At 38.7% G+C, this 22,455-nt stretch overlaps 1 protein-coding gene across 1 annotated transcript in view; it reads right to left on the bottom strand.

Moving 5' to 3' along the window:
• The window catches only part of LOC131954221 (neurogenic locus notch homolog protein 1-like), a 34,351-nt gene extending 12,381 nt beyond the window's left edge, over positions 1-21,970 (bottom strand). The window contains exon 1 of the mRNA XM_059317784.1: positions 21,789-21,970. The gene's annotated coding sequence lies outside the window, so the exon portion shown is untranslated. The remainder of the gene's footprint in view (positions 1-21,788) is intronic.
• Positions 21,971-22,455: the final 485 nt, after the last annotated feature.

Here is a 22,455-nt window from a genome sequence, read left to right as displayed (position 1 = left end):
CTTTCCCCTTCTCCTAATCTCTATCCACCCCGAGTATCAAAGCAAATGGAGGTGGGCTTACAATGGAGTTACCGAACTTTGCAGTTCATTTTCCTTAAGCTTTTCTAACCGACCTTTTAAAACGAGTGAATATTATGACGTAAAATAAGTAAAAAATGTAAATTTCCATAAACTTTTTCATGTAAAGCGTGTTGAGCTTTGTAATGTCTCGCCAACCGTACCTGATTTCTCGCGTGAAGAAATCTTTTCAACGTGGTGTACAATGAATATAAACGATCCGGTTTATAAATTTAAAATATTCTAATGTGTTTTTGTAGAAAAAAAACTGCTGTTTTTTTTTAAATCTGAGAGAGCTTTTATTTCTTCTTATGCCTATTCTTTGATTTACTGCATGCTTTAAAAATAAAAAAATCAAAGCATAAGATTATGAACATAATATTGCATGTGTTTTTGGAGGGGGGGGGGGGTGATGACGGCAAATTAAAGCGAAATTGATAGGTCGGCAAAGTTTGAAAAAATTATATAAGTTGTTTTCCCTATTAGACCACATTTAACAACCGTACAAAAAAACGACACATTACAATTAATAAAACTGAAATTTTAAATTAACAACCCCCACCCCCCACCATTACGGCGTTGTTTGATTTGTTAAACGCATATTTTGAGAGCCGCTTTCTACACACAAAAAAACTACACATTGCAATCGATAAAAGTGAAATTTTAAATTACCCCCCCCCCCCCTACCCCAACGCTACGGTGCTTTATGACTTGTTATAAAGCCTAGTTTGAGAGCCGCTGTATAGCGGAATGGGGGTTGAGGGGGGGGGGGGTGTTAAGATAAGATACGGATACCCGATATCGTCCGTCTAATCTACGTCAAAGAAAATCTCACACCCACGCCAGGTTGTGGGTTAATAAACAAACAAGAAATCTGGTCACATTTTGACAGGTTTATGACGCCAAATTACTCAAAATCTAGATTATGAAAACATCATTTTTTTTTATTTTGATTAATTTTCAAGATATGAATTACATTTTTAAAAAAGTTTTTTTTTTTTAAATATTAATTTTCAAATAAATTAAAACGACAACAGTACATAACACCCAAACACACAGAGACAGCAAGAAAACGATCAGTGTTTCTTCCAGACTTTTTTCTCCGGGGGGGGGGGGGGGGGGGGGGGCACTTGAAATTTTCGGGGGGGGGGGCGGTAGACTTTCTTCGGGGGGGGGGGGCGGACACTGTTAAAAGTATATATTTTGTATATAAATTTTATAAATTTCATTTCGTTCGGGGGGGGGGGGGGCGGTACAAATTTTTCGGGGCAGATGAAGCAGAGTTCATATGTTTCGTGACCTCGATATATGAAAGGATAATGTGATCAGCACTATGCCTAGTCGTCTTTACTCTCCCCAACTTAAGTCAGGCAACTATCAGAGCTAGGTGGACTCAAGGGCGTACTTGCCAATAAAATAAGATCTCTCACAGCCAAACGTTGTTTTAATTAGAAGATACATAGTATTAGCTTGGACGAATCATATAACGAGATTTTTTTTCTATCAATTGAAGCTCAATAAGCCAATGAGAGTGTCAATCAATGTAATGCAAAAACAAAACTTGAAATAATGAAGCAATTAGCGGTTATGGAGACACCATAAAGCAGCGTTGTGTTTACGTTATCTTCAGTTGTTTAGGGGCAGTATATAGGACTTCGCCCCCCCCCCCCCCCCCCCCCGAAGAGATGCCTGGAAGAAACTCTGAAAACGATGACATAAATACAACATAACCACTTGTCTGCCATTAACAAGATCCCAAAATGGGGCTGTCAGTGACGTATCAGTGGCCCACATCTGTATGGCGGTATCCCGCAGTAAATGTGTTTGCGAGATAGCATCTTCACGCAGTCAAATTGCTTATTGCCAGCTACGTGTTTTATGACTTTCGTCGTCTTTCAATTGGTGCTGCAAAAAAAGTAGTTCGTTCCCAGCATTCTCGCGCAGTAGTTTTTAAACCAGTATTTTTTTACGTTTTTAAAATCTACTTTAGATTTGTATTTTCTTAAGAGTAATAATGATTTCGATATGGTCATATCAAATATGTAAGATATTTGCGAAATTGACTGATAAAGTAACTTGACAACGAATGTAAATAAATTGTTAAATTGGCTTTCGTCGAGCTAATAACGAGAAGTATTGTGTGTTGATGGTTTTTAAGTATATAATCAAAACAACATTATAATCTACGCCTACTTCATAATAATAAAACTAGGTTATTTTGAAAGTGATTTCCGTAAAATGAAGAGGCTATTTAATGCCAGAAATATATTTCACATTTGTCAGCAGTCGTTAACTTTGTCTGCCATGCACACCTTGATATGAGTAGTTTATTTGCATGTGCTACAATACTAAAATAACGTAAACCCCTTGCATAAAATAGAAAATACTGATACACGGTTCTTTAAAAATTAAAAAAATTATTCCTTTGGTTTCAAAATTAAAAATGGCTTTATGAGCGAAAATTACCAGTAGTGCGATACCAATTTTTTGAAGTAGTTGTCCATCAAAAAGTATAAAACCTATTACTTCACTGCGGTGTAAGTGAATTAGGTCCCCCGATCGGCAGTCTAGCTGGGGCGTTGACCAACAGATGGGTCGTCTGCTAGCCATCACAGGCATAATGAAGTGCTGGCAGATTCGATGAGGGCAGTCACAGACTGATTGGTACCGCGGCATGGCGGTGTTAATCAATACAGGGACTTGTTTGTTCCGGAACTGGTGTCTTCATGGGCGGAACTAATCGTAATTTCCGTCAACAAAAGAGTGGGAGGGTAGAAAATCAATGGGGGTAATTAGTCTAGGGTTAGAATAATCGGGGTAATTAGTCTAGGGTTAGAATAATCGGGGTAAGTAGTTTAGGGTTATAACAATCAGGGGAAATTAGTTTAGGGTTAGAACAATCGGGGTAATTAGTCTAGGGTTAGAACAATCGGGGTAATTAGTCTAGGGTTAGAACAATCGGGGTAATTAGTCTAGGGTTAAGTTGAGATTTATTTCTTTGTTTTCTGATATATGTCAGTAGATGTGTGGAGAAGACACAGCTCCTACACCCTCATATCTAGAGGTGAAAACGTAGGCGAATCTGTAGCGAGATACGTAGCTACGACAACACTTTACATAATCCCAATATAAGAAATTACATAGCCCAGCAGCTCACTTCACACTCTTTACTTTTTATAGACGCACACGAGCATACTCTCACTGTATACGCACACTTCATAATTTCACTGTATATAGACGCAGACTTGCATACTCTCACTATATATAGAAGCGCACTTGCATACTTTAACTGTATATAGTCGCACACTACACACACACACTCTCACTCTCTCTCTCTCTCTCTCTCTCTCTCCTCTCTCTCTCTCTCTCTCTCTCTCTCTCTCTACAAAAGCCCATATAACAACATACCAATAACTCTTAAGTCCACATTGGCAGTCATTGACTCTTGTACCAGGCTCTGTCCTGGGTCCAGGAACCCAAACGACCAGTCGGGCTAAACTCCGGCACACGTGCTTAGAAGGTACTCGTGTCATCAATCCCACCATGCCCCTTCCCCCTCTTTAGACTCCCGGCACACGACATTATCTCTCTATCAGAGAACATGAACGATTCATGTCACCAGTATAGATCCAAATTCGGATTATATCATTCATACTGAAGAGGTGGACGGGGGTATGGAGTTATAGGATGAAAGTAGCAAAAGCGAACCACGCGACTTCTATTAATTCTCCATATACCTGTGAATATAAACGGTCGGTGCTTATAAATGTGTAACATACAGTGTACTAACGCCGCTGGGTAAACAAACTCTAATATTTCAAGATGATTGAGAAAGGACTCACTGATTTCGTGGAATTTCTAGATTTTCCGGCATACGGAAACAACTTCTAAACGCCTGTCTGTGCCCGTCACTCCCGTGTAATCAAAGATCTAACAAGTCAGTCAATGAGCAGCAGACGACTCGAAAAATTTTCTCGGAAAAATTTCCGCGCGCGCTTCCAGCTATCAGCGTGCCCATCTCTCTTGATTCCACGAGACAAGAAAAGCCTATCATCGCTGAGACTCTGGCACGGGCGTACATCCACAGACCGGATATCACGAGTTCATTAGCACCGAAGACATTCCAGACAAACAATAGGCTAACCTGCATGCCGCGTCGTCGAAGATTTCAACAATTTGCCTGACATGTACTGAAACTTTTTTTCTAGACTAAACAAAAATTAATTTCTTGATAAAATTTTATTGTGGTTTTAACAGCCCCAAAACGTCAACAAACGAACGTTTTTCTCTTCAATGTGTTGATCACAAGTTTACCTGTTAACCTTAATTGCCTCTCTATTATTAGTACATAAAGCTTAAATGGGGAATAAACAATTAACTCATAACGAAAGTAGCCCTATCATATTTGCCGCTAGGTTCAAATAACGAGTATTGGCTTATGAAAACGATGTGGTAGTGATTTAAATTGCGTAGATGCGAAAATCAATTTTCTCGCCTAACTTCATATTTTATATTGATGTGTTAAGTCTTTTAACCGTGTGTTCTGACTAGGAAGATATGTGTTGTGTTGAGTTTCTTAACCGTGTGTTCTGACTATGAAGATATATGTTGATGCATTAAGTCGCTCAGCTGTGTGCTCTGACTTTGAAGAAAAATGTTAATGTGTAGGGGCGCCATGGACTGGATATCTCCTCCTATTGCTAACAAAAATGAATACCTTTTAGGATGTCATTGGCCGTTTTCAGCCATAAAATATGAACAAAGATAAAGTAAATTAGCTATTATGCTGCCTTGTAGTTTGTTCTTGGTTGGACAAAGGCTAAGGAAGCAAATCCAAAAAGAAAAGCAGGCTGAAATCAGAGTCAACGGCCTATGTGGCGCATAACTAATTGACACGTATACTTAATTGTGTTCGAGGGGATCCCTTCCAACTCTAAAATTAAGAACATAGAAGAAGTGCTATTGTGTTTAGTTGATCTATTCATTTTTAACCACTTTATATGTAAGTAAAGTTTCTCTATAGATCTAACGATCAATTGTGCAGATGAAGTAGAGTTCACATGTTTCGTGACCTCGGTATATGAATGGATAATGTCGTCAGCACTATGCCCAGTCGTCTTTACTCTCCACTCCTTCTTCTTCTTCTTCGTTCTTAATTATTAGTGTTGAAGGGGATCGAGATTTATCTGCCAGTGGGTTTGAACTCGAGACTTTTTACTCTCCACAACTTAAGCCAGAGCTTGGTGCTCAGTGTGTACTTGCCAATAAAATAAGAGCAATCACAGCCAAAATTTGTTTTAATTAGAAGATACGTCGTATTAGCTGGGATGAATCATATAATGAGAATTTTTTTCATCAATTGAAGCTCAATAAACCAAGGAGTGTGGCAATCAATGTAATACAAATTAAAACGTGAAATAATGAAACAAAATTAGCGGTTATGGAGACACCTTAAAGCAGCGTTGTGTTTACGTTATCTTCAGCTGTTTAGGGGCAGTATATAGGACTTGTTTTATTTGATATACCGAGCGTTATGAACTAGCGCGATACTGAATACTAATAACCAGTGTCAACTCTCGGATAGATCCTGGTGAAGACAAAAGTAGTAAGACAGAAACATAAGCATATTGACGTAAATATAAACATACCTGCAGACCCAAACATATAAGCATACACTGCTTACACAAACCAACGCAGACACATATAGACACACAGGAATTTTTAAAAAAGAGAAGTAGTCACTGACAGACATGTAGACAGAAAGACACGACATGCGTCCACCTGTGGCCAAAGAATCAGATTTCTATACTAAAATACCATGCAAACTTTATAGCTGTAAGCCTTAGAATTATTAAACAACAAACGAAACACGCCAGTGTATTGAACTTTGTTGGGTTTTAAAATAAAAATGCAAATAAAAAGCACTTATCGCTTAATAGACGCGGCCTGTAGACATACAAAAACATGCTAGCCGACAGTTGTATTGTTGTAGTTTGTATTGAACTACACATACATGTCGGCACTATAGATCAAAAACTCTGTCGTAAATTTTATGGTCACCACGTGCAAGCCAGGTTCCTGTCGACATGACCCCCCCCCCCCCCCCACCTGCTGTCGGTGTAGTTTATTGTTGATCTGCTCAAGTTTAATTCCGTTTTATTTGAGAAGTGCCGTGGTCGGGATTGGGTTTTTAAATAGGTTGTGTGAAACGTGGCGAATGACGTGTAAATTGGTCTCAGGGGGGGGGGGGGAGCGGCAGTCCCAGGTGCCGACCCCGAGAGGGGGCGCCAAACGGGGTAGAAGAAATACTTTGAACTGCACTACTGAATTATAAAATAGACTGCTACTTGAGATTAAATTTACAGATTTAACTGTTTCCTTTAACAGTTGTGTACAACCAACATAAGAACAGTTAAGGGACAGTGACTGGTAAATAGCACACTCGACCATTTCATATTTATACCGAGGGGGGGGGGGGGCGCTTTTTCGGAAACATGAGAACTGTATATAAATTGAGGGGTAAGACGCAAAAACTCATAGAGTCGTCAAGGGAATGGGTCACCTCGTCTCTGGTGTAAAAATAGGTGTGGTCAGGTCAGATAATTAACTTAGATTGGCAACGGAGTCAAGATTGTAGAGTTGTTTGTATTTGGTTTAGAACTAAGTCTAAGCACAATTACCCAGAGTTAAGGCACGGAGAATATTAGACATAATATTCGCAAAGAGTTTCCATCTCTTGTATCCTAGAACGTGTAAACAGTTGAATCAGAGGCGTAGCGAGGGGGGGGGGAAGGGCGGGGGGGGGATACATATGTCCCTGGGCGCCGACCTTAAGGGGGGCCAAAATGGGTTGGAAAAAGCTGCAGTTTTACATTATAAATATAAAAAAATATATGGGAGGGGGTGCGATTTCAAAGTTTGAGGGAGAGGGGGGGGGTGCAAATTGAAAATTGATAGGTTGTTCTCGAGGGGGGCGCCAAATTGAAAGTGTGTCCCCAGGCGCCGGGAAGGGTCGCTACGCCTCTGAGTTGAATCGAGAGACATTCTTTTAATTCTCATCGCTACTGCGTAATCATGAGGTGGAAAATACTTACAGACAAAAAAAAAACGCGAATTCGGTACCCGGAACAAATATTACCTACAAGCCCAACACCTCCCACTTTCCACTTCCCACCCCCTTCATCCCGTAATACGGGACGTCGCGGTCAAGAGGTAGAGCGTTAGACTTCTAGCTCGAAAGTCTCGTGTTCGAATCCGGGTTCAAATCCGTAGAACGTCTCTGATGGGTACATACATCTCGTTAGGGAAAGTAAAAACGTAGTGCTGATCATACGTCGAGGTCACAGAAACATGTGAACTCTTCTTCGCTTGCCTTATGGACCGTCAGGGAACTTTACCCTGTACAACTACACAAATGATGCACCGATGTGGGCCAATAACATTTTTACAACACCAGCACTGCCTTGCTGCTGGAGACATGGGTTCGATACAATTCGTTTCTGTCTTCTTTTGGGATCTGTTCAGCATACAATCATCGATAGACTCTATTATGATTGTATAGGCAATACGAAAGTAAGAACAGTAGACTGTCCCATCACAGTTTTGTCGAGAGCCGATTATTTCATTCCCATGTGTTCTTCCCACAGTGCTGCCATTTATAGATAGCACCCTGACACCCAACTCCTCACTTCACACACAACAGATAAAAGGCTTAAATGTCATGTACGATTCTTATCCATTTCTTCTACTTTCACTTTTCTTTAATACATTAATAAGGAAATATACTACTGCATCGAATGTCTAATAGTGGAATACAATATGGACATTTTTAGTTAGACAATGACAAAAACTACTTAATCTAAATTTATATAAAAAAAACATACTTTTATCATAACTATCCACGGCATACCAAATGATTCGCTAACGTAAAAGTTAAGAAAGAAAGAATTCTATATGCCTGTGCAAATTAGACCGCAGCGTAGATTACGTGCCTAGGTAATAATTTAAAAAAAAAATTCTGTTGTAATTACAATAATTATGCGAAAGAAAAATAACACGAAGGTAGAACATCAATTCATGGTCCGAAATTAAAGAGAAAAAAATAATAATCATTAAAAAAGTTTTAAAAAACCCACGTTTTCTGATTGAACTAAAAAGTAGAAAATAAATGCTATAGGCCCTACATCACAATAATGCAAGCGATCACTCTACTATAAGCGATCAAAAACGTGGGGCGCCGAAGTAAAAGTTATATTACTATTGATTAGATAATACTATTGACTTTTATTAGGGAGCTTGTAGAGAGTCAACAGTATTAGAAACTGTAAGAAAATCACGGCGCCCCACGTTTTTGCTCGCTTATAGTAGAGTGATCGCTTGCATTATTGTGATGTAGGGCCTATAGCATTTATTTTCTACTTTTTAGTTCAATCAGAAAACGTGGGTTTTTTAAAACTTTTTTAATGATTATTATTTTCTACTTTTTAGTCTTTGTCTGTTTGTTTGCATTAAAATCTTGCTATCGATTTTATCTTTTCACTTTTTTTGGGTAAACGAAGACAACTCGTAAAAAGACAACTCGTAAAAAGACAACTCGTAAAAAACACGTTGTTTGAATACGTTACTGACTAGAACACATAGATTTGAACCCGTGTCGAGTGGGATAGCAATCGTGTGCCCAACCACTCGACCATATCGTCTCCCCCAAACTGGCCTACCTCCTGTAAGTTTAAACTCGGTTCAAGCTAAATTCTCTGCCCCTAAGCCTGTGGCGACATGTGATCGTTCGCTTCACTGCGCGCGAGGTACGCGTCGCTGGTTTTTTTTCTAATGGCTAGCAGAGGATAATTATATATATAGATTATATAGCGGTCTAAAATGCTCAATAAAATGTTTCCATTGATCAATTTAGTAATAATAACAATTGAATATTCAATGGTCATCCAAAAGAAAGCTTCCCTGAAAATTTCAGCGCGCTAGCTAACTGGGAAGTGCCAGAAATTTCGATCGCAAGATTTGATTGGAAAGACAAACACACAAACAGAGAAAGCAAGTTAAAGAAAACGTGGGAATAAATCCATTTTCGTTATTGAGGCGAAAGAAAATTCCCCAGCTCTTAAGTTTAAACCCTGTTCTGTATAATTGATGTTGGGGAGGGGGGGGGTATGTTGGATGAGGCTTTGTACACAATGGTGTCAAACCTTGTACATCATGCGAACAGTACTTAAGTCGCTGGAGCGTTGAACAGAAAAACACCCACTTTATTTTAACAACTTTTGACATTTATTACAGGCCTTACAAAATAATTTCTTCTATGGAATCATAATTTTTTTTTTAAATTGATTACAATTCGTTTTTTTTAATGAAGAAAAACAAGAAAAGAAATAAGCTAAAGTAGAATGCTAAATGCGATACAAGAGTATTCGTGTTGGGAATTATTAATTATTAATATTTTTACATTTTTACATGCAAACAGACTTAACAGAGTATTCGTACTTGGAAACATTAATTATTAATGTTTTTATATGCAGAGTATTCGTGCTTGGAAATATTAATTATTAAATGTTTCGCATTAAAACACACTGCGGAGCCGTCAAAACTGCAAAACTGGTTAGAAATATTGCTACTGTTAAAAGTATAAGCCAAGCTCTTCGTCTTCGTCGTTTCTAATTATTAGTATTGAATGGTATTCCAATAATTAGCTCTTATTATGCAAAGTTTTAAGCTCCATTATATTGGTTCACATATCATCTGTCTCTCCTAATTTAGATAAATGTAAACAGTGACAAAAACTGTATCTCTCAGTAACCTGACTTCAGCTGATCTAATTGCGACACAATATTTAAGAGAGGTTAAATACATTTTTAATAAAATGAAACTTCTGTAATATAAAAACGTCCATTTTGTTTTTAAACTGAACCTTCAACAGTCTAATCTCATAAAATATTAACCCATGAACATGAAACTTGGCATTTTCTTTTAAAGTCTTTTTTTTTTCCAAGTGTCAAATTTTGGGACTAAAATTAAAATTATACTCGCAAATACTACGATGACAAGGAATGTCTGTGTGTTTTTTTACAAGGCAATGAATACACTATTACGACGACGGATAAGTAGACGCTTAAACTAATAGAATAATTGAACTTTCACTTTCGTTATACGGCGAAGGTCTTCCCGCTAAGAACGATCACTCTTGAAATCAAAAGGGAAGGGAGATTAAATTATATATTTCACAATAATAACATTGCTAAAAATAACATACTGCTCTGGGGTTATTAAACTATTTTTGAACACGTTCTTTTAGAGGTAAACTATCTAATTTTTTTTGGTACAGGGCATAATTATATAAACATAGAGGCCTAAAATAGAATTAGGGGCCTCAAAGATATAATAGGTACCCAGCATATGTTAGGTAGTTCTCGGCTAAATATTCTTTTTACTTAAATTATAATAGAAAAAAAAACTGAATTAATATTTTGTAATATTTACAAGGTATTAAAAATCTATTCTTAACATAGCTATGTTATCTATTTTTTATACCGACGCAGACTTTGGTTGAAGCTTTGAGGTTTTAATTATCTGTAATTAGTCAACTAATTTCTTCCCAAGCATGATGAGAGACCTAACCGAGAAACTGAAGCGTTCACTTCAAGTTTAGACAAGCATAAAACGGTTTAGACATACCCACCAAATGATGGTAGACAAAACGGGCAGTATACTTCAAGTTGAAGTCAAAAATAGGTTTAGTACCGTTTCTTTATACACCAATGTATTCTGGGCCACACGGTTACAATGGCCTCCTTCATCCGTGGCCTTCGACAAATTGTAAAAATATAATATTTAGCTTTTTTAAACTGTTCAGTGCAGAACAGTAAAATAAAAATATTTTGGGGAGCTTAGGAGTGAAGGAGGTAGTGTGAGTGGTGTCAGGGTCAGTGGTGTCAGGGTCAGTGGTGTTTCAGTAATGTCAAGGTTACGTGGTGTTCGTATGGTGTCAGGAATAGGGATGGCTTTTGGTGTTTAATTGGTGTCAGGTGGTGGTGCTTGAGTGGTGTCATTTTGTTTGAGTGGTGTCATTTGGTTTTTGTGTGTTGTCGCTGTCAGATGGTGTTGAAGTGGTACTTAAGTCTAACTGTAGTGAGTAGTGTAAAGATCATGTGTAAACATAATGTGGTATTTCAGTAATGTCAAAATCAGGTGGTATTTGAGTAGTATCAAAATCAGGTGGTATTTGAGTAGTATCAAAATCATGCGGTATTTGATTAGTTTCAAGATCATGTGGTATTTGAGTAGAGTCAAGATCATGTGGTATTTGAGTAGAGTCAAGATCATGTGGTATTTGAGTAGAGTCAAGATCATGTGGTATTTGAGTAGAGTCAAGATCAGGTGGGGTTTGAGTTGTGTCAAGGTCAGGTGGTATTTGGTGTCAAGGTCAGGTGGTATTTAAGGCATGGAGCAGACGACTTACAGCATCGAGCCTGTGGGAAACATCGCACTACGGCCCGTGTGTTTATAACCTGCGATGATCCACATGTCTGAAATGTGAAGCTAGCTTAAGTCTGCTGCTCACGATCTGCCCCTGCTTGACTCACCTTTGCTAATTATGACGCCATCGTCTAGTCGCCGAGGAATGTCGGGAGAATTCTTACGACAAAAGGTCATACTTTTTAATACCGTAAACAATTGTTGTTTTTTTTTTTCAATTAATTCACTAAAATATAAAAAAAAATATTCAAGCGAATTCCAAACACATTCGTAGACATGTGTAGTCATTAGTCCTCTATTACCAGCTCAGCGTCAAATATAGGTGGTGTTAAAACCAAAAGGCCTTTAAAACTATCAGCCCTTAAGTCTTTGAAACCCTCTCTTATTGTCCTTAAAATCACCTCATTAAATCCTTAAAACCACTTGTCATTAAATTATTCGAACTATCTCTCATTAAGTCCCCCAAAGCCCCTTCTCATTGTACTTAAAATTACCTGTGATTAGCTCATTTAAACCATCACTCATTACGTCCCTAAAACCACCTGTCATTAAGTTATAATACCACATGTCATACAGGCCCTTAAGCCAAGTCAGTAATTTTCTTAAAACTAATTGTCCTTTAACACCCTAACACCATTTCTCTAAACCCTTAACACCCTAACACCATTTCTCTAAGCCCTTAACACCGTAACACCATTTCCCTAAGCCTTTAAACCACCTGTCATAGCTTTAAAACCACCTGTCATTGAAACCACCTTGGCCCGTCATGGAGACGCTTAAACTGCATCTTCCACATAAACAATGCACATACCTAATTAATTAACCCGTCTGAATAAATTAGCCATGCGTCGCCCGCGTTTTGCTAATGAGCCTCTAAAACTAACGATGCCCGGTAATCCGGATAATTAATCTGCCGCTAGTTGACGCCCATGGAAATACTTAGAACCTTTAAAGCGTTACTAGGAATACATTATTAGTCATTGGCGTAGCCAGGATCGTCTCAAGGGGGGGGGGGGGGTCCAATTTTTACCCGGGGACAAATTTTCGATTTGCACACACCCCCCCTCAAACTTTCGATTTGCACCCCCCCCCCCCCTCAAACTTTTGATTTGCACCCCCCCCCCTCAAACTTTCGATTCTTACGCCACTGTTATTAGTAACTCTTTGCGGCGTCTCATCTCACCAAAGACAGTTATGTACCCAAACATGTATAACACAACCAGTTTAACCCAATATGAAATAATGTTAGATTGGGGTACAAGACAGAAATAGCCGCTTTTCTGTATGTCAGTTTGTTTATTTATTTGTTTGTGTGTGTCTTTTTTCGTGCTAATTTTAAACTGTATTCTTGACGCATTATGAAAAACTATTTAAAAAATTCAAAGCAGTAGATTCAAAATTAGCGGTCAGCATGTTACTTTGACAAACCAATCTATGCTGATTAAAAAATATCTTTTAAGCAGAAATTTCAAATTTAAACTAGTAATTAACCAAGGCTATTATAAAGAGCAAGGCGATGTGTGTGTGTTTTAACATCGTATGTAAAACCGATTTTAGAAGCTTATCAGCGTCCTGTAGAGGTAGCCTGACAGCATATGTATCTGCTCTCAAATTTATGAGTGTCTTCTGGTGCGTTAAGAATCTGGTTGTGTTGGATACAATGTGGTGAGAATTTGTTGGATAGTGTGGTGAGAATTTGTTGGATACAATGTGGGGTGAGAATTTGTTGGATACAGTGTGGTGATAATTTGTTAGATGCAACATGGAGGTGAGAATTTGTTAAATACAACATGGAGGTGAGAATTTGTTAAATACAACATGGAGGTGAGAATTTGTTAAATACAACATGGAGGTGAGAATTTGTTGGATACAACATGGAGGTGAGAATTTGTTGGATACAACATGGAGGTGAGAATTTGTTGGATACAGTGTGGAGGTGAGAATTTGTTGGATACAACATGGAGGTGAGAATTTGTTGGATACAGTGTGGAGGTGATTATTTGTTGGATACAACATGGAGGTGAGAATTTGTTGGATACAACATGGAGGTGAGAATTTGTTGGATACAGTGTGGAGGTGAGAATTTGTTGGTAACAGTGTGAGGGTAAGAATTTGTTGGATACAGTGTGGAGATGAGAATTTGTTGGATACAACATGGAGGTGAGAATTTGTTGGATACAGTGTGGGGGTGGAATTTGATGGAGACAGAGTGAAGGTGATATGGAGTTGTTGGATATAATTTGGAGGTGAGAATTTGTTTTCTACAGTGTGGGTTGAGAAGTATATTTCCATTACACTGGTCCATAGAACGTGAAGGCATTGAGTTGGGCCAGTTGTGTAGTGCATTTAACAAATCGTTAAATCGTAAACATCAATACAACGTCAGGCATGGTGAGTTTGCATGTTACTCACATAATCTCTAAACACTGCAGCCTCTACACACACGTTTCATCTCTCTCAACACTGAGCAGTATGCATACATACATCATTGTTATCTGCCGTTTTTATATTTTTACGTTCAAATCTAGACAAGACTGGGATTAATGGCTCATCGAAATGTAATTTTTATCAAAACAGATTGAATTAAAAAAAAAAAAAAGAAAATTCCACCTTTCAAGGTTCAAAACTTAGTTGAATGTTATTTTTTTGGTTTTTCTATTTTTTTTTTCCTTTCCTCAAATTCCTTTTGAAAAGAAAAAAAACGTGTAGTATCTTGTTTTTCAACTGCACTCCTTTTCCCCCAGCGCCTGTAAATCTCTGTCACAATGTGTATACAAGTTTATGCTAAGCATGTAATTAGTACCTTTCTGCTCGCTATACAAGCCAACCACTAAACAACCCCCCCTACTCCCCCCTTCCTCCACCAAACCACTGATATTGGTCTACACCTCGCTGGTGTATTCGCGTCTACCGCCCACCAGTCTTTAAGTGCAACCCTTGCGTCTGTCTGACAAGGCTATTCTTTACGAGCACACAGATAGACGCACGTCCCGTGCAACGCTCGGATCTTTAGTGCTCACGAGTGTCATGGTGCTGTAATTAGATGACACGTGCGGTCGTTGAAGTTTTTAAAAATTTGTAAATTCACATACAAAAAATATTTTTTAATAGATTTTCAAAAATCTGGCAGTTATTTTAAGTTTTTTTTGTTATCTCTAAATTAACCTGAGTGTGTTTGTTTCAGACTTTTTTCTCCGGTAAGGGGGGGGGGGGGGGACACTGGTAAAATTATATATTTTCTATATAAATTCTATTTCGTTCGGGGTAACGAGGGACGGGGAAGGTAGACAGTTCTTCGGGGGTCAGAGCTCCCCCCAGCATTTCTTCCAGGCATCTATTCGCCCCCCCCCCCCCCCCCGAACGAAACGGAATTTATATAGAAAACATATACTTTTACCAGTATCCGCCCCCCCCCCCCTGGAAAAAGTTGTCCACCCCCCCCCCCCCCCTCCCCTGAAAATATCAAGTGCATCCCCGGAGAAAAAAGTCTGGAAGAGACACTGGCTCCCACTTCTGAAGAGATGCCTAATAGAAACTCTGACTTATTTACCCAAGTTAACAACATAACATAACTCTAATCCAGACCCTAACCATTATCCTTACACCGGCCTTAACGCTAACCTTCACACTAACCCTACTACCTACACGAACAGAAACTAAACCTGCATAGCCTTGACGCCACTTTTACCAGAATTCTACATCTGAACGTATTTGCCTGTTCAAAGAATATGGATTATATTTCGATACATGCAAGTAAACCTAGTTGATAGTATTGCAATAAAAATTATCAAAATGTAAAAAAATGATATATTTTATTAAGGAATCGTGACAACTGCAACAAATCTGTGATAAAAATAGTTGTACTAAAACCTAGATCAGGTAGTCGATATTTAACTTTAAAAAAAAATACAGCATTCTAAAGACACGGGGAAAAACTGCCGCAGAAATTTGATCTCAATTATTTCTGTTATTTTATTTTATCTCGAAGCAGGAATCACGCTGTCATATTTCTCCACATTTTTGCCCCCCCCCCCCCCCCTCACCACCACCCTTCAGTATTTATTTATTTTTGTACCCTGGTTTCTCTCTGCTTACTCTTCAAACAGAACGGCATTTATTTCTGTCAAAAATAAATGGCCAATCCATGTTACAATTTTTACAATGACGTTTGAGTAGTTTGTGTGGTTGTTTACAAAAAGCATACTTTTTTGTGTGATGAAGTTATGTCGAAATTCTGCATTGATTCGAAAGTAAAGTTCACAAAAGATATACTATGTGAAAAAATGCAGAACAAGGGTAGATATTTGAAAACATCAAGGAAATTCGTTGTTAGATATTTAACCCATTGGAGGTCTATTTCAAGGGAGAGAATCCCATCTAGAACTGGCAACAACTTTCTGCAAGGGATGGTGTGGTCGGACGGTAGAGCGCACGAATTCTAACATGAGTCTCGAGTTAGGATCCCAGGCTTTTGTTTGTAGGACGTCCCCAATTTATAATTATCAACTACTAACCACCAAACCCAACCACCAACTTCAACCACTAACTATAAAGAACCAACCACCTCAAACAACGATAACCGCTAATTACTAAACACTAACCACCAACCCCAACCACCAAACCCAACCACTAACCACCAACCCCAACCACCAACCCCAACCACCAACACCAAACACCAACACCAACCACCAACCCCAACCACCAACCCCAACCCCAACCACCAACCCCAACCACCAACCCCAACCACCAACCCCAACCACCAACCCCAACCACCAACCACGACCACCAACCCCAACCACCAACCCCAACCCCAACCACCAACCCCAACCACCAACCCCAATCACCAACCCCAACCCCAACCACCAACCCCAACCACCAACCACAACCACCAACCCCAACCACCAACCCCAACCCCAACTCCAACTACCAACCCCAACCACCAACCCCACACCAACCCCAATCACCAACTCCAACTACCAACCCCAACCACCAAACCCAACCACTAACCACCAACCCCAACATCAACCCCAACCCCAACCACCAACCCCAACCACCAACCCCAACCACCAAATTCAACCACCAATCACTAACTATAAAAAACCAACCAACACCAACCACCAACCCCAACCACCAACCATTAACCACAAAAAAAAAATGATCACCAACCACAAAGAATCAACCACCACCACCACCCACCCACGACCTGTGGGGTATCCCACCAAGCCACCCATCTTTACATATGTAAGTTTAGTTTCCCGTCCCGAAAAGATGAAAGGCGTCAAGACATACGATACGGAGCTCCCACCACCTACAATACCCTCACGATAAAACAAGAGAACGCCCCTAACCGAGGCTAGAAGGGACCTAACTCCTGCCATAAATCGTTCATGCTAGAAGAAAAAAAAGTAAAGACCCCGACGTGTGAAGACGTGGATGAAAATATTTGAGCTCCGTGCCTTGACGCTAGTGCAGAAAGATTACCAAAGGTTGATAATCTCGTCCCATCCAATGGTAATCTCGTACTATCCTGCGCTTCATTTTCCGTTGCCTTTACTGGTCGCTCTTTTATTTTGGAGTTGTTTTTTTTTTCACACTAAAATCAGGTCGTTAAAGTTTGCATAATTTGACAAATCTTGTTTTGCACTTCAAAGCCATCAGTACATGCGGAATTTTTTTTAAACAAATTCAGTTTAAGTTTAGATTTAGCTGTGAATAATTATATAATGCATTATTTTAACTTGCATCAAACAGCTGTAAGAAACATATAAATAAATATGTATATGAGAGTTTGTGTACGCATCTGTACATGTACGTGTGAGAACGTGTGTACTACAGTATATAAATTACAGTGTCCCAACAAAACTATATTTAATAAACTGTTATATCGGAAACCTTTATAATTCTTCCTAACTGCAACCCTCCATCTATTTTCAGGCTTGTATCGAAGATTTGTTTAAATGAAAGTTTGAAACTTATGTCTGTTTCTGTAGACTAAACATACAGTGAACCTTTATTTTCATTTTAACAGATTTAATTTGACCTGGATAAACTGACATGTTTAACAAAATGGGAAGGGGGGGGAGGGAATGGCAGGGGCACATGTGCATGGCAGACATAAAGACACATAACACCAACATCTTGCTACCAGTCAAGTAAAGAATCCAATTTACGCCAATAAAACGAGTTAATGATCTATGTAGAGAATCAAATTTACACCTATAAAACAAATAAAGCCACCCATGTAAAGAATCAAGTTTACACCTGTAACAGGAATGATACCCCCCCCCCCTTTCCAAGTAAAGATTAAAATTAACACCTATAAAACAAATGTCCACATCCCCCTCTCCCAGAGTAAAGAATCAAATTTACACCAATAAAACGAATGATACCGACCAAATTAAAAAAAATCATGTTTGCACTATACCTATAAAACGAATAAAATTACCTATGTAAAGAATCAAGTTTACACTTTTAAAACGAATGCAGCCACCCTAGCCAATAATCATGAAACAAATGATACCACCTAACCAGGTGAAGATTTTCGGTAAAAACAAAACAACAGACTAAAGTAAAAATGGGTTATCTCTCCTGCTGAAATCTTATTCCAGTAAAATATTTTCACAAATAAAAATAGACGCAATGCCAGGGCGTCCTAATTGAATGACGTGCCATCAAGTGTTAAAAACAAATTACGTGGAGTGTCTACACAAATATCTTTAAGTGTTTTGGTTCGTTTCGCCAACAATGGCTGATTTGTGGCGCATTGTCAAAACCAATGGCAGCGCGAGATATTGCGGGGGGGGGGGGGGGGGGGGGGGGGAACGGCATGAACCACTACACAGCGGTAGGTTAAATGTGTAAAAAAAATAATGTTTGTAAAATCTCGATCGTTATGTGTTTGTTGATGAATCTCTTGTATTGGTGCTCGATCAGTCCTGTCTCAATGGATTAGTCGGATACAATAATCGGCGTTTGTAAATATGAACACCTGTTTGTAGGGACAAGGACCCACTTCACCCCCCTCCTCCCACTCACAAACACATACACACATGGAGTGACAAAGTATAAAAGAAAACTAAATACATATCTAATTGCATGCATATAATGGCTGGAGACGTGGACCTCCCAGTGTAAAAAATTAAAAGTTTGCGTTTCCATATGTAAGTTAAATTAAGATTTATTTTTCAATTTTTAGAGGTTTAAAGAACAGTCCATTAATTGTGTTTTTAATTCGCTGTTGAAGTCAACGGAAGCCTGCGAGTTGCAAGATTAACACAGAGGCGTAGCGATGGGGGGCAAGCGGTACATATGTCCCCGGGCGCCGACCTTAGGGGGCGCCAAAATGGGTTGTAAAAACAGATTAAAATGTCATTTTAGCTTCATTTTTGCATTTTAAATAGTAAGTTTGAGGGGGGGGGGGGGGGTTGCAAATCGAAAGTTTGATGGGGGTGCAAATTGAAAATTTGCTCTCGATGGGGGCGCCAAATTGAAAGTTTGTCCCGGGTGGTTCTTAAATACAAGTAAAGGAAGGGATTTTTGTATTGTTTACACTAGTATCGTCAATAGATTTAAATATCAGAATATCTTTAAACAATCAGTTTACGATAAAAAGTTTTGATTTAAAATGAGTATATATGGTGTAGTTCCTTGATGTACAAGACCTTTCAGTCTATGAGGGGAAGTTAACTAGAGTATGGAGCAAACATAACTAGCATCTTTTTTCTTAATTCCATGGTTCATTTCAAGCGTTTCTGATCTACCTAGACACACACACTAGCATATATACAGTTGTATACATACACATACACGCACACTCACACACACTCAGACATGCCGATACAGTCCCCCAAAAAACCTCTTTCTTCCACTCATACACACACGCATACACACACGCATACACACATACACACTCAGATACACACACAAAGACACACGTATTACTTTTCTGCCTCTAGCACCAGTTGTGGGGCGAATGATCCAACTACAGAACTTCTCTCAATGACTACCTACATGACAGCAAAACGATACCCAGGGGGGGAGGGGGCGGGAACCCAGGGTGGAGGGGGGGGGGGAGAGGAACTGTCAGGCTCAAGTTTTTTTCTTTCTTTCTGTGTAAATTGTTGGGTATCGAAATACACTTGGCCATTTGAATATTTATAAAAGAGAATTTAACACCGCATGTGTTTTCTTATAGGTGAACGTGTCGGGGTCGTGGTTGGGAGCTATGTCTGTAGGGTGTGGTGGAAGATTATTTAGTAGCTAGGCATTATATATGTATATATATATATATATATATATATATATATATATATATATATATATATATATATGCCTGGATGTATGGATGCATATATTATACTTCAGGTATATAAAAGGATAAAATACTACAACAGAAAAACCCAATAAAGCTTTATAAAAAATTAATTTAACAAAATTTCTAAATACTGTGTAATGTATGCCTGTGTTCTCTAATTGTTAATATTTTATAATCAAATAACAATACCCTCTCCCCCCCCCCCCAACCCCCTCCTTACCCCCAAACACGCACAGACCCTTTTTTTTTTTCGAAAAATAAGGCCCATAACAATACAGTTAAATCATGCAAAACATGTTAAATTCTTTTCCTTTAGTTGAGCTGAACGATTTATCTTTACAACAAATAGCTATAGACACACACACACATATACATGCACACATGACACTACAGACACACATACATTGACACAATCATCCGTCAGACACAACCCACAAGAAGCGTCAAGACCCTAACGCAAGGGGGCGCTGCACCGAGAGGATCCGGTTTGACGCGAGAGGCGCGCGCAGCACAGGAAACAGCTGGTCGTGTTTTGTTTGCAGACGTAACTTTACAGCTTGGCGTTGAAACTCAATCGCTAAGTCAACAGTCGTCGTAATCAGATCAGATAGCGGTCGTGAGTTCGAAAACTACTCGGGTTCCGTGCTAGTCAAATTTTAACGATGTGTTTTTTACTTAAAAATAATTTTAAACTTCGGTGTTTTAAAATGCCATTGAAGAAATCGGTATAATGATTTTAACTATTGAAAATTACAAGCTTATTTTATTATTTACTGAACTTTTTGAAATCTTTTTTTTAAGTTACGCCGAACTAGTACTTGGCTAAATTAATTATACTAAACTGGTATCTGTTTCCCCAATAATTTACAAAAGCGTTCATTTATAGACAAAAGTAGTAACGACGTTAATCTCCAGAAATTCGACTATTCACTGAGTGAACCCCTCTTCTTCTTCTTCTTTGTTCTTAATTATTAGTGTTGAAGGGGATCGAGATTTATCTGCCAGTGGGTTTGAACTCGAGACTTTGTTCGAATTTTTCAACCATGAGCTTTTTGCCGACTCGACCACGCCTCCAACACAATTAAGCGTTACGTGTCAACTGGTTATGCGCCATTGAGGCCATTGACTCCGATTTCAGCCTGCTTTTCTTTTTTGGATTTGCTTCCATAGCCTTTGTCCAACCAAGAACAAACTACAATTTAATTTTGGAGTTGTCTCTCCTTGAAGAGTGGCTGTCCCCAGCTAACGAGCCTCATCTGCCCGAGGGTTCGAACTCGAGACTTTTCGGTTTAGCAACCATGAGCTTTACCGACTCGACCACGCCGACCCCTAATGAACCCCTAAAACCATTGAATTGCGTGTTACAATGAAATGCGTTTTTCAAAAATAGTAAATTGTATTACCTTGTAAGAACATAATTGAACATATCGCCTATATTTAAGAACAATTCAGATAATATTTAGATCAATATGGCTCTGTTGATCTCGGTTTGATTTCTCATCCACTAGCACCTGTGTTTTTCACAGAAGTGTTCGTTTCCTTAACAAACAAATTTAACTTCTATACAAATTTTGTCTGTGGGCCACAGAAACAGGTCATAGAAACAGCTGAACTCTGCTTCACTTGCCCCATAGACCATCAGGTTCGAATAGGGAACTTAACACGTTTCTCTGATCACATAGTCCATGGTATGTAAAAACATTTTAAAACAAAACTTCCATTGACTAGATTGCGATTCTCGCTTTGTATGCACAATTAGAATACCATTCACAAATTACTTTTTATAGGTTTAGATCCTCAGTAATCGACCTCATGCTTTGGTGCGAGTTCTCGTTGTGTTCTGCCTGAGGTTGGCACCTAGCGATACCCAATGTGCAAGTCTTCACAATCTAAAAGGTCTACATATCTACGGATCTGAAATAGAGTTACTTACCCCGTCACAAATAGAGAAGTGAAAATATCCTGGAATCTTCTCCTCTGGTGCTGGGTTAAGAAAAAAGTTAAGTCCAAATAGTGTGGGGTACGTAAAATGTTCATGAACGTTCTAGAGCTACAGTGTAGCTATCCAGAGTGTTTGAATGAATGGTAGCTACAGTGTAGCAGTCAGACAACTAAGTCTACCTATGGATAAAACAAAAACGAGATAACATTAAAACTATTTTACAAAAACAGAAATAAGAATAAACCAAAAAATATTAAGTAAACTCGGATCACGTGATATGTATAACAATACTACGTAAACACAAAATTGATAGATCTGGATCTAGAATTGTCAAGTCTAATAACTGCTCTTAGCATTTGAAACCAGAACTAGTCACAGTTTACTCTGTATAAAACGCAAAGCATAATCCAAATTATTACGGGTTGGTCTTCGTTCGGTACGTCCAATAGCAGAGCAGTATGATATATTATGTAAAAGTTGGATTTCTTAAGATATCGTAGTATTGAAGGAATTACCGGCAAGATATACGAGGGTCGGTTCCATGAACTATAGCAATCAGTGAGTGTTGAATGTAGATTTATAACAAACTTGAGTGTTTGATAAATGACCTACAAGAATTCTTAGTGTTGGATTCAGGGCGTGTGGCACAATTACCTGT

This window comes from Physella acuta, unplaced genomic scaffold, assembly GCF_028476545.2.
Source record: "Physella acuta isolate Inbredline_101_S28 unplaced genomic scaffold, ASM2847654v3 ptg000981l, whole genome shotgun sequence".
NCBI classification, from domain to species: Eukaryota; Metazoa; Mollusca; class Gastropoda; family Physidae; genus Physella; species Physella acuta.
This window is presented reverse-complemented; position numbering and strand designations above follow the sequence as displayed.